This window comes from Apodemus sylvaticus, chromosome 9 (assembly GCF_947179515.1).
Source record: "Apodemus sylvaticus chromosome 9, mApoSyl1.1, whole genome shotgun sequence".
NCBI lineage: Eukaryota > Metazoa > Chordata > Mammalia > Rodentia > Muridae > Apodemus > Apodemus sylvaticus.
The window spans coordinates 8,300,429-8,314,071 of NC_067480.1; the positions used below are offsets into that span (position 1 = coordinate 8,300,429).

Here is a 13,643-nt window from a genome sequence, read left to right on the forward strand (position 1 = left end):
AACTCACCCCTATCTGCTCTACCTGGGAGGGGCCGGGAAACGCATGCTAAGGACAGTTCTGTGTTCTGAAGAAAATTAGGTCACAAGCCGGGCGGTGGTGGCACATGCCTGTAATCCCAGCACTCTGGGAGGCAGAGGCAGGCGGATTTCTGAGTTCAAGGCCAGCCTGGTCTACAGAGTGAGTTCCAGGACAGCCAGGGCTATACAGAGAAACCCTGTCTCGAAAAAATCAAATCTTAAAAAAAAAAAAAAACCAACCAAAAGGAATTGTTTTCGTGGCGTTTCCCCCCCCCCCCCCAAACACTTAGAATTCTCCTCACGTGAGTGCACTCTTGGACTAGGTTCCGACTACCACGACCTGAGAGTCCCAGAACCCAGGCAGGTCGCTCGCTGGCCCTTGCAATCCAAGCCCTGGGGGAATGGAGACGGGCAGGTCCCTGGAGCATGGAGGCTGGCTTGCTGAAATTAAGTTTTAAGCCCCAGCCCAGTGATGGGTTCTCTGCTCATAAAATGGCGTAGAGGACACCTGAATAGTGTCATCGGAGGTTGACCTCTGTCCTTAGCATGTATGGCTACACAGATGCACTCACTCACACATGATCACACTGTACACACAGAAAACAAGGCGAAAAAGAAGTAATTCCTGCCTCCTAATTAAATTCAATCTGTGATGGTTAAGTATATACTTCAGTAAATTTAAAGACATTTCCAGAAAGAAGAATCTTTTTTTTTTTTTCAGTGCTTGGGAGAGGAGGATGTACATTTGATACATACTCTGACAATGATTTCAAAGATGACAGGATCGGAGCTGTGGCTGAAGGTCTGGGTGAAGGCTTTGTGTGGGCTGCTCCAAGGACATCTCTACTTGCCACCAAAAAGCAGCGCTGGGTGAGTCTTGAGGCACATTCTCTCTGGAAACAAAGTACTTCTTATTGTAGGACGTTATAAGATACTAGAACCACTTGGATTCCAGGCCAATCAGCAGATTCCTAACACAATCCCCTCTTTCATTCCACACACTTTCCCAAAGATACAGTCTGCTAAGCCTATTCTTATAGGAACCATTAAAAAAAAAAAAAAAAGACTGAAGGCCCAGCGTGGTGGCACACACCTTTAATTCCAGCACTTTGGAGGCAGAAGCAGGTGGATCTATGGGAGTTTGAAGCCAGTTTATATAGCAGTGTCTAGGGCAACCAGGGGCTATAGAGAGAGATCCTGTCTCAAAAGCAAGCAAGCAAACAAACAACAAACAAACAACAGGGAGACTTACAGGACTGGAGAGATGGCTCAGAAGTAAACAACATCTGTTGCTCTGATAAAGAACCCTAGTTTGGTTCTTGGTACTTGGTTCAGGTGGTTCACACAGCTTGTCACTCAACTCTAGGGGGATCTGAAGTCTCCAGCTTCCTCAGACATGATCACTCACAGGCATACACACACACACACACACACACACACACACACACACACACACACTTACACACACACATGCATGCATGTACGCGCACACGCAAACCCCCCTTTAACCCCTCACCACCACCACCAATGAAAGCTATGGAGGAGGAAGAGCAGTGCAGTTGGCCTGGTATGGAGCTCAGGTGTTTTGCCCCTGGGGCAGGCTCTCCATGTTGTGGGCATAGTTTGGTGCCACAGGAGAAAACTATTCTCTCTGTTTGCTCCACCAACAGGAAGGCAAAAGTCTGGCCTTTTAGGATTCTGCTTCAAATTGTGTGGTATGCTGGAGGAGATGAGGATCATGTACATGGATGAGTAACTGAGGATAATACAAAACAGCACACACACAAGAGCACACACACAAGTACACACACTAGTACACACACAAGTCCACACACAAGTGCACACATACAAGTACACACAAGAACATACAGACAAGTACACACATAAGCACACACACAAGTACACACAAGAACATACAGACAAGCACACACACAAGTATACACACAAGTCCACACACAAGTCCACACACAAGAGCACACACACAAGTACACATACAAGTACACATACAAGTACACACACTAGTACTCACATAAGTCCACACACAAGTGCATACACACAAGTACACATACAAATACACACACTAGTACACACACAAGTACTCACACAAGTCCACACACACAAGAATACATACAAAAGTACACACATAAAAAACTATAACCACAAAAGCACACAAACACACACATGCACAGACCCCCCCCCCATGTTCATGTGTAGACTAACAGATACAAATTTTAGAAACTATGTAAAACCAGTAGCAAATGTGATACCTCCATCAAAGTAGAAATGGCAATTTGGAATTTAGGTACAGTAATAATGAAATTAGCTTTTCATGGAATAAGAAACAAACAGGGAAGTATGGCAAAAGGGAAACTGGTAAAGAGGGCAGGAGAGATGGCTCAGTGGGTTAAGAGCAGTGGCTGCCCTTCCCGAGGCCTGGGATCCGATTCCCAGCATCCTCACTGTGGTTCACAGCGTCTGTAACTCTGGTCCAGCAGGATCTGATGCTTCTTCCTGACCACCAAGGTCACCAGGCTTACACAAGCTGTACAGACATACACGCAAGCAAAAAACTCATACACAAACAATAAAATAAATTTTGAAAATTGTAAAGAAAAAAAAGAAGGGACCAGAATTAAGGCACAGCATGAAAGAGAGGGCTAGAAGGTTTGATACTGTGGAACCAGCAGTTAATAGTGTATGTGGTACACTCAAGGCTCCGAAACCAAGGTAAGACAAAAACAAATGGAAAAACAGAGAGATGAAAATAGAAGGGTTAAAACAAAAAGGACATAAGGATATGTAGACACACATGTCTGTGCACCTAGGGTGTTAGTATGCATATGTATACACACATAAAAATTAATAGGTACATAATGATATGTAGACATACATCAATGCACACAGCAGGTTCATGTGCGTATATATACACACATACCAACCTGGAAGCCAACAGATATATTTTTTAAATTCCTGAAGTAGTTTTCTCTTTTTAAAACTATTCTTACTAGGGGCTAGAGGACTAGGACTCAGAGGTTGAGAGTACTGACTACTCTTCCAGAGATCCTGAGTTCAACTCCCAGCAACCATATGGTGGCTCACAACCATCTGTAATGAGATCTGATGTTCTCTTCTGGTGTGTTTGAAGACAGCTACAGTATATACATATACATAAAATAAGTAAATAATTCCATTAAAAATATTCTTACTAACATTTTGTTTGGAGCCATTTAGATAGAAAGTAACTTGTATCCTTACCATTTTCTTTCTTCAAAAAAAAAAAAATTCTGTACAGGGTGGCACACACCTTTGATCACAGGACTTGAGAGGCTGAGGCAGGTACATCTTTGTGAATTTGAGGCCAACATGCTCTACATAGTGAGTTCTAGGACAGCTCTGCCTGAGACTTATCTTTTTAAATTTAGAATTAAAAAAATGTTTTATTTATGTGTAGGTGGATGCTTGAGTGCGTTTATGTGTACCATGTGCTCTCAGAGGTCAGGGTAGGGCATCGGATCTGAACCGGGTCCTCTGCAAGAGCAATACATATTCGAACTGTGAGTCAACTCTCCAGGCTCCTGGTGGTTATTTTCAAAGCCAATTCCTTTTGACCCTCCTCCTTGCCCTCCCCCATCTTCTCGGTCTCCCACCATTACCTTCTGCTCTCTTCCCTCCCCTCCCCCACATGCGGCCTGTGTTCTACCGCCCCTGCCTCTGTGTCTTAGAGCTCCCCACAGTGTCCCTTCTCACATAGTTTCCTAACCTAGAAACTATGCCCACTGCTCCATTGTAACACATACAAATGTACCCACCAGGCATAGGATACAGAATGTGTTCTGTTTGTCTTTCTGAGCGTGGATTACCTCAGTTACATATTTTATTTATCTGTTCACTACGGTGTCAATTTTAACATTTGAGTTTGTGTTGGAATGGACTCCCGTGATGTTTACATGCAGCCTCAGAGTGCTGGGATTACATTTCAGTTCCTTACTGGATTTCTTTGGGTGTGGTAGATTAGTTCTGGCTGTTGCCATGGCTTGCTGGCAAGTTGTGCAGGCAAGGACAGGCACTTTGCTATCTGCCCAGGGCAGGGAGCTGGTCACCAAGCGCTTGGGCAAGCTTCTGCCATTTTAGCCTTGAAAAGGCCTCCGTGTCTCACAGCAGGGAAATACCTCAGTTCCTCTTAGCTGGACAGCAGTGAACAACCCTTACCTGTCAAATTGTATTCTTCTCTGAGCATGCACTTGACCCCACATGATGACACGACTTTAGCCAGGCAGTGAATGTTTGCTGAAAGAAAGGAGGAAAGAGATGCTCTCTGTGAGGCTGCCCATCGAAGGTTCCAGTGCACAATTGGCATTAGATGGAATTGGCATTAGATGGCAGTTTATGCCCACAGAACACGCTCTAACAAGGATCCACAGCTCCCACACGTGCCCAGGACCCAAAGATGGCAACAGCAACCAAGGAAGAAACACCCACTCAGCAAGGGCAAGAACAGACTTTGCAGATATCACAGCTCCAGATGCCTCCATCTCAGGGCAAGAACATAAACATGGTGAGACACTAGGCCTCCACTAGAACCCAGTAACCTATTGCAGCCTTGACAAACGAAATATGGCTAAACCAAAAGAGAAGGACCTCAGTAATTATGAATATTTAAGCCTTTAACAGGAAATGAACAAATAACTTAATAGTGACCATAGAAACACAAGTTAGATAAAATAATAAAAAAGTTTAGGTCATGAAAGTAGAAATAAAATCAATAAAGAAAACACAAACTGAAAAAAATCGTGGAACTAAAACCATAGGATGCTAAACAAAAGCCTCAGAGGTCAGCCTTATGAACAGGTTACAAGAAATGGAAGAAAGATTAGGCTATGAAGACAAGGTATGAGAAATGTATACCTCAGTAAAGGAAGTGCTAACTCTAAATACATCCAGTCACAAACCATCCAGGAAATCTGGAGCACTATGAAAAGACAAATCTACAAAGATTAAGGATAGAGAAGGTAGAAGAAACCCAAGTCAAAGATACAGAAAATATTTTTTAAGAAACCATAAAAGACAGTTTCTACAACCTAAGAGAGGATGTGGTCATTTGTATAAGCTTGGGATAGGGAGTGGCACTATCAGGAGGTGTGGCCTTGTTGGAGTAGGTGTGTCACTGTGGGTGTGGGCTTTAATACCCTAGTCCTAGCTGCCTGGAAGTGAGTATTCTGCTCGCAGCCTTCAGATGAAGATGTAGAACTCTCAGCTCCTCCTGCACCATTTCTGCCTGGATGCTGCCATGTTCCTGTTGCGGGATATATTAAAAAAAAAAATGAACCTGCCAACTCTCTGTGCTCCTGTTTCTCTCAGCCTGCCCATGGTGGGGCTTGTCTCTGGAGCTGCTGGTTCCCTCTCTGCCATTGGTGGTCCCACATTCCAGGAACCAAGTAAAGCAAAACTCTTGAACCTTATAATTAACCAATCAGATAAATGCATCAATAAATTCTCAATTTGCAAGAAGCTTTATCCCAATTATTCTAACCTTATGATATTATAACTACCTGTGGCTGGTTAAAGCCATACTGGTTCACGTATGCCTCCATCTTTTTTTTCTCCTTCTCTCCAAGACCCTCTCTGTCTCTGTAACTCTTCCCTCTGCCTCCCTTTTCCCTGCCCAGTCACAGGCCTCCTGTTGCCCTAATGTAAATGTTGGCCAGGAAAAATCCTACAAGTTCCTGCCTTGATGATTATAGGCTGAACTTCTGAACCTGCAAGCCAACCTCAATTAAATGTTGTCCTTATAAGAGTTGCCTTGGTCATGGTGTCTGCTCACAGCAGTAAGACCCTAAGGCAGAGGAGGTGCCTGTTAAGATGTAAGAAGCATACAGAACACCAAATATACAGGACTATAAAAGAAATTCCCCATGGCACATGATAATCAAAATACTAAATGTACAGAACAAAGAAAATATATTGAAATCTGTAAGGGAAAAGGACCTAGTATCACATAAAGGTAGACTCATTAGAATAATACCCGATTTCCCAATGGAGACTCTAATAGCCACAAGGGTCTGGATGAATTTTGTACAAACTCTGAGAGACTACAGATGCCAGCTAAGATGATAACCAGCAAAGCTATCACACTACAGGGAGAAATAAAGACATTCCTCAATAAAGACAAATTTAAGTAGTTTCAACCAACAGATTTATCTCTAGGAGTCACTAGGAGGAAAATTCTGTGAAGAGGTTAACCACACCCAAGAGAAATAGAAATAAATAATCCTAGAGCAGCAAAAGAGGGGGAAAAGCCCACACCATACCGACAAAATAACAGGAATCAGTAAGTACTGCTCATTGATAACTTTCAATAGTAGTGGTCTAAATTCCCCAGTGAAATACATAGACTAATAGATTTGATTATAAAATAGGATCCATTTTTGTGCTATAGCCAAGAAACACTTTACCATCAAGGATGGGCATCATCTCAAGGAAAAAGAATGGAAAAAGTATTTCAAGCCAAGGGACCTCAAAAGCAAGCAGCTGCAGCCATTTTAATATCTGACAAAATATACCCCAAACCAAAACTCATTAGAAGACATAGGGGAGGATATTACATAATCATCAAAGGAAAGAATCCACCAAGAGGATATTGTAATTCTAAATATTTTTTTGTTCTAAACACAAGGACACCCAAGTTCATAAAAGGAGCACCACTACAGCTAAATTATCATATGGACCCTCACATGTGATAGTGAGTTACTTCACTACTCCACCCTTGCCAATAGAAAGGTCATCCAGATAAAACTAACAAGAGAAAATTTAAAGTTAAGGAATGGCATAAATCAAATGGACTTAGCAGGTATCTACAGAACATTTCACTCAAATAGAACAGAATGCACTTTCTTCTCAGCGGGCCATGGGACTTTCTGCAAATTGGCCACACATCAGGCACAAAGAAAGTCTCAACAGTTGTAAGAAAATTGAAATAACACTGTGTCCTATTTAACCACCGTGGATTAAAGCTAGACATCAACAACAGAAGCAACAGAAAGTATATGTACTCACAGAGACTGAACAACTCACTACGGAGTGAAAAATGTGTGAAGACAGAAATCAAGAAGTAAATTAAACCTTTTTAGAATTGAATGAAAATGAAAACACAGTGTACCCAAACCCATGGGACTCAATGGAGGCAGGTCTCAGAGGCAAGCTCATAGCACTATGTGCCTACCTCAAAGCCTGGAGAGGTCTAATATTAGCAACTTAGTAACACACCTGATGCTACATAACAACAAACAATTGCCCCAAACAGTAGACATCAAGAAACAATCAAATCCAGGGCTGAAATCAATGAATGGAAAGAAAACATTTACTAAGAATCAATGAAATAAAGAGTTGGCTCTTTGAGAAAAATCAACAAGAAGGACAAACTCTTAGCTAATTTAACTAAAAGATGGAGACAGAAGATCCAAATTAATAAAATTAGGATTGAAAAAGAGGACATCACAGCAGACACCAAGAAATCCAGATAGTCATAAGGACACACTTAAGAAGCTACACCCCACCAAACTGGAAAAAACAAAAGAAATGGGTGTATTTCTTAATTTATATGACCTGTCAAAGTTAAATAAAGACCAGATAAGCATTTTAAACAGACTCTTAATCGTGAATGAAATAGAAGTAGTAATTAAAGTCTCCCAAGCAACAAAAGCCCAGGGACAGATGGATTGAGTGCAGAGCTCTACCATATCCTTAAAGAAGAATTAATGCCAACATTCCTCAAATTATTCTGTAAAATAGAAACAGAAGGAGCATTTCACAATTCTTTCATATGAGGCCACTATTAACCCTGTTACTAAAACCATACAAAGGCTCAATTAAAAAAAAAGAGAAAAATTTAGACCAATATCCCTTGTGAACATAGATGCAAAAATTCTCAAATATTTGCAAATGGAATATAAGAACACAGAAAAAAGGATTATCCACCATGATCAAGTAGGCTTCATCTCAGAGATTCAAGAATGTTTCGACAAAATAAATAAGCTTAATCCACCACATAAGCAGACTGAAAGACAAAACCCAAAAGATGTAGAGAGGCCTTTGACGAAATCTAACTTCTCCTTATGATAAAAGTCTTGGAGAGACTAAAAACCACAAAGGACAAACCTTGTTATAGTAAAGGCAGTTTGCAGCAAGTCTCAGGCAACTTCATCCTAAATGGAGAGAAACTTGAAAGCATTTCTTCTAAAATCAGGAACCAGACAAGGCTGTCCATTGTCTCCATACCTATTCAATATGGCACCCAGAGTCTTGGCTACAGCAGTAAGACAGCTGAAAGAGATAAGAGGGCACAATAGGAAAGGAAGAAGTAACTGCCTTTATTTGCAGATGAACTACACCAGGAAATTTCTACAGTTATCAACACTTTCAGTAAAGTAACAAGATACAAAATTAGGATTTTTGTCTTATACTGGTCAGAATGGTCAAGATCAATACACCAAATGTCGGTTCAATGGCAAGGATATGGGGGAAAGGGTCACACTTATTCATTGCTGGTGGGAGTGTAAACTTGGACAATCACTGTGGAAATCTGTGATTTCCCCAGGAACCTGGAAATCCCCAGGAACCTGAGACCAGATCTGTACCATTTGTGAGTCCGTACCCAAGGAACTCATCTACATCCTGCTGCTGGAGACGCTTGGTCATCCATGCCCATTGCTGCTGAGGTTGGAAACAGCCTGGATGTTCATCAGTGGATGGACAATGGAAAAAATGGTAATATTTACACACTGGAATATAAAACAGTTGCGAAGAATGAAACTGTGAAATTCACAGGTTAATGGATAGATCTAGGAAAAACTCAACCTGAGCGAGCTAGCCTAGACCCCAAAATACAAATATTTTATGTCTTCTTTTAAATGTGGTTGTTATAGTTTAAGACTTTGACATGTGTGCTAAAATCATTTTTAATCATAACAGGAATCTAGTAAGGGTCTAGGTGGGAGGGGAAGATTTCCCGAGGAAGGGGAACTCAAATACATGCTTATGGAGAGACACAGGTGCAATTAGAACTGGGAGAATTAAATAGGGAGAAGGAGGAGAGCAGTAAGGGTGAGTGCATAGGGAGGGGCAACTGATGGGCCTGTTTGAGAGGCCACATGCAACACTGATATTGTAGAAGTTTCCTAAAATAGATGCATGCACGAAAGCAGTCTAAGTGGAGTCACCAAAACAGCAGGGAGACATTGCCCCAACTAAACATTGTACGTTTTCAAATAGACCCTTCAGAGCAGGAAGCCAGGGACGGGTTATAGATCTTGTTGAGTCAGTGGCCAATTGTGCCCCATGGAAACTCGAAGACCTCACAGGTGATTGTCAAGGCTGTTGGTTGCTCCTCACAATCTGAAAATAAGGCCCTGTTGCTGAAGACCCCTCATGTCGTAGAACATGGAAAAGTCCAGCTGGCACTTAACTGGAGTTTCACCCCTGCTGACTAGTGTTCATCGTGCTGGAAAGTTCTCTGCATGCTACTGGAGGATAAGTCAATATCTCCCAGTTACTAACCCTGAAGCATCCAACAGTGACTTACCTACAAGACATACTGGTTTAATAGTGGCTCAAACATTATGGAAGTAACCATCCATTCTTTGACTGGATTTAAGACCCACTTCATGAGATGAAATGTGTACCTGACCCTGCTAACGTGATTAAGAGCTGGAGACTAGATAGGTCATAGGTCTCTGGGGAGGGGAGACATAATTCTATTATCCTTCTAAAGGAACATAGCAATAAAACTACTCCCACTGGTGATCTGCTACACCCATAGAACAGTTCCTCAGTCAGCTGTCATCAGAGATATTTCTTCTTGTAGCAGACGAGAACAAATACAGAGACTCACTTCTGGACAATGACTGAGTAAGAGCACTCAGTCCTAAATGATGTGTGTTCATCAAAGCGCTCCTTTTGTGGGTTAGGGTAGTGTTCGGAAGCATAGGCGTAAATATTGAAAGCGCCAGATGGGATGGGTGACTCCAAGGAACCTGCCTTCTGCACACAGCAGAACTGATGCACGTGTGAATTCACAGAGACCTTGGCAGCAGTTTCAAGTCAGACTGTACAGGTTTAAGCCAGGCGAGGTCCCACTTTTCTGAGAAGGGGAGTGAGCATCCTTAACCAAGAAACTATCTGCAATTGATACCTTGTGGCACAGAGAAAGCACTTCTCGCCCCTGGAGTCTGTCTGGATATATTAACTCCACTTCAGGGCAGACCACGCACTCAAACGTCGTTGGCCAACACAAGCCAGCAGGGTTTTGGTAGCTCTCTCATCTCCTCTTGCTTTCTTTGAGCATTTGGCATTTTGGGTTTAGTGGCCTTTTGTTTTTGTTTTTGTTTATTTCGATTTCTGTTTTTATAGTTGTTTTGCTTGTGTGTTTTTCTTTTTTGTTTGTTCTAAAGAGAAAGAGAGAAAAAGAACATCCAGGTGGGCGGGTAGGGATCTGGGGGATCCGGGAGGAATTTGGGGAGGGAAATACATGAGTCAGAATATATTTTATGAAATAAATTAAACAACGGTGTTTTCACGCTCCCCACTCCCCCATCACCCAAAAAAAGAAAATGTGAAAGGCCTATTTAAACACAGTCTTTCCTTTGTTAGTTGGTATAGGACCTTAATAATCTTACAGATCGTTTCTAAGGCATTGAATTTAAACTCGCCCCCTTGTGTTTAGTACGTGTCAAAACACCCTGGGTATTTGGTTACTGACTGCAGCTGTGACTGCCTCCAGATTTTCTACAGAAAGAAATTTGCCAGAAGCAACTTCTTTCAAAGATATACGGTCTAACCGAGACTTAGACGTAGAGGAAGCGCTGACTGCTGTCCAGGCGTTTGTGCGGCTGCTGGCAGGCTACACACGGCACACAGGGAAGCCACGCGGAACTATAGCTGTGTGCTTTCCGGTCGTCTTGAGCCAACGAAGACTTTGTTTGTTTGCTTGTTTGAATTTATTGCTTATGAACTGAATACACGCGAGGTGCGGGTGGGGTAGGGCTGGTGGAGTGACAGCTTGTGATTGGCTAAACCCCTGAGACAGTTAAAGGTCAACCCGCTGGCTCCAAGAGCGACTTGCACAGCATCCTTAGCAACCAGCTGGAGAGCCCGGTGTGCTGGGGTGAGTAATTGTAATTCTTATGGCTGGTGACTTGGGAACTTGGATTACAGCCCGCCCTTTAGTGACCCAGACCACAAAAGACCCAAACCCCTCAGAGTCCCAAAGCCCCGGCTGTTTGAAGAGATTTCAAGTCTTTGGGGACTCCAGGCCTATTTACCAGGCTTATAGCATCAGGCTCCAAATTAGAGTCTGTGCCCTTTAACTTCCGCTAGCTCATCTGACAGAGGCAGTGTTTTGGGGAGTATAGAAGGTGAGGGAGCTCTGATAACTGTTCTAGGGCATCTCAGGTTGCTTTGCTGATCAGTCTTTAAGTTTTCCAGCAGTTCGGTTCTTCCTCCCTCCGCCTCTTCTGCCTTCTTATCACCTCCCCATTCGCCTTTCTTCTTGTACACTTAACACTTTTGGATTTCCAAAGAGAATATTCCAACATGAAGATTAGTACACATAAGGGGCAAAGAATAGTTGAAAACAAAGCAAAACAAAAACAAAATAATGTCAAAGTTATCAGATAGGAAGCATCCCTAGGCGTAGGGAAAAGTGGGGCAGAAGTCTATAATTAAAGTCCATGTGATCGACGCTGTCTTCTCCGTGGTCTCCGGTCAGATTCCCTTTGCTCTTTAGGGTTATAGTTTAAGTCTGGTGTTCCCTAATGCAAGCTACATTTCCAAAGGCTTGGTCTAGTTTTTATATAACCTAGTTCTCAGAAGTCGCCTTTTAAGTCACATATTCCGAAGCTTGTTTTAATTGAAGCTTTAAAAGGATGTCCAGAGATTAATAATACCTTTCTAGAAAAACAAACGCACAAACTGCCAAGCAACCAGGGATTTTGCTGGAGCTATTTCAATATGAGCGATGTCTCAGAAATGTTTTGATTTCTCATGTAAGTCTTTGGCTTCAAGGTAAGTGCTGTGTTTTCATTTTGCTGTTAACTATCAAACATTCCCCAAAATGTATCATTCATATAATTCCAGGAAGTAGTGTTCTAAAAAGTTCTTCTTGCCAATAAATTTGGAGAAAATTACATATCACATTGTCTGTCATTCAAGATTCATTATATATGCACAGATACTAATAAACCCCCAAATCTTATAGCATGACACACTATACCAATTAGTTCAGTCGTGTTCAATCCAGTCCAGTGATTAAAATATTTAATCACATAGCTTTTTGAATGGATTTCAGTGTAAGAGGTTATAGTCCATACTGCACTTTTGGGAATTCCTATTTTAAATTGACCACACTGTTGTCTCCTCTTCTTCTTCCTCCTCCTCTGGCTTCATTTCTTCAAATATTTCTGGTTGATTCGATGTAAGTCCCTACCCCGTCAGATCCTTTCAGAACAACTACAGCAAGTTAATGAATTATTTTACTCCCAGTACTTTGTATTGCATTTCAGCAGTAACATAAGCAATTGCTAAATCTGTGCTTACTGTTTAGGGCTACCGGTTTCCTGCAGTAACAAGCAGGCACTTCGTTGAAACCATGATTCTAACACCATGCACGATTCTAGCATCTTGCAACGGCTCTTTAACTGTTTGAATATCTAATAATGCCTGTCTTGTAGAAGACTAGTTAGATGCTTTTAATAGCAGCTCCCTAAGTGCAAACTGTGGCTATTTGGTGGTGGTAGATGACTTTTGTGTAGAATAGGTGTGAGTTGAGGACTGATTGCGTTGGGTAGCTCAGGGAACAGGGATTTGAGAATAGTTCAGATTGTTCATTTGTGAATTTTAAATAGAAATCTCTGGTTAAGAGCAGTGTTTGGGGTCTGAGAAGAAGGCAACACATGTGGCTTTCTAAGTACTTGTCTACAAGTTGGGCATCCAAAACAGTGTGGAAAATAAATCTAGATTTCAAGAGAAGTCAGACTGGAGGTAGAGACCTGGGGGTCATGGGTCCGCCATGCCCTTGACAGTATGAGGCTAGATTGTGCCAACTCCAGAGAGAGAGGAGGGTGGAGAAAAATGTACTTTGGCCACAAGGTTGTTAAGAATATAACAACCTTGTAAATTCAGTGTATGTGGATGTGCTTCATAAGCTATGAGGTGCCATGTTGGACTTATCACTAATTCAAAAGGTTTCCTGAAGAGATACATTGAATTTGATTTTCAGGAATGTAAGGAACAGGGGGCTGGAGAGCTGGCTCAGTGGTTAAGAGCACTGACTGCTCTTCGGATGGTCCTGAGTTCAAATCCCAGCAACCACATGGTGGCTCACAACCATACATAATGAGATCTGATGTCCTCTTCTGGTGTGTCTGAAGACAGCTACAGTGTACTTACATATAATAAGTAAATACTTATTTTTAAATTTCTTTAAAAAAAGAAATTTAATAAGTAAAAATAAGTAAATACTTATTTTAAAATTCCTTTTAAAAAAGGAATATAAGGAACAGCTTAGAGTTGTATTTGGGGAAACACGCCTCTCAGCCTTTAACTCTGGTAGTTCACCCTAACAGGGATTATCC

At 41.9% G+C, this 13,643-nt stretch overlaps 1 pseudogene; it reads left to right on the forward strand.

Moving 5' to 3' along the window:
* Positions 1-793: 793 nt before the first annotated feature.
* Positions 794-13,643, forward strand: part of LOC127692765 (60S ribosomal protein L18-like) — a 33,214-nt pseudogene continuing 20,364 nt past the window's right edge.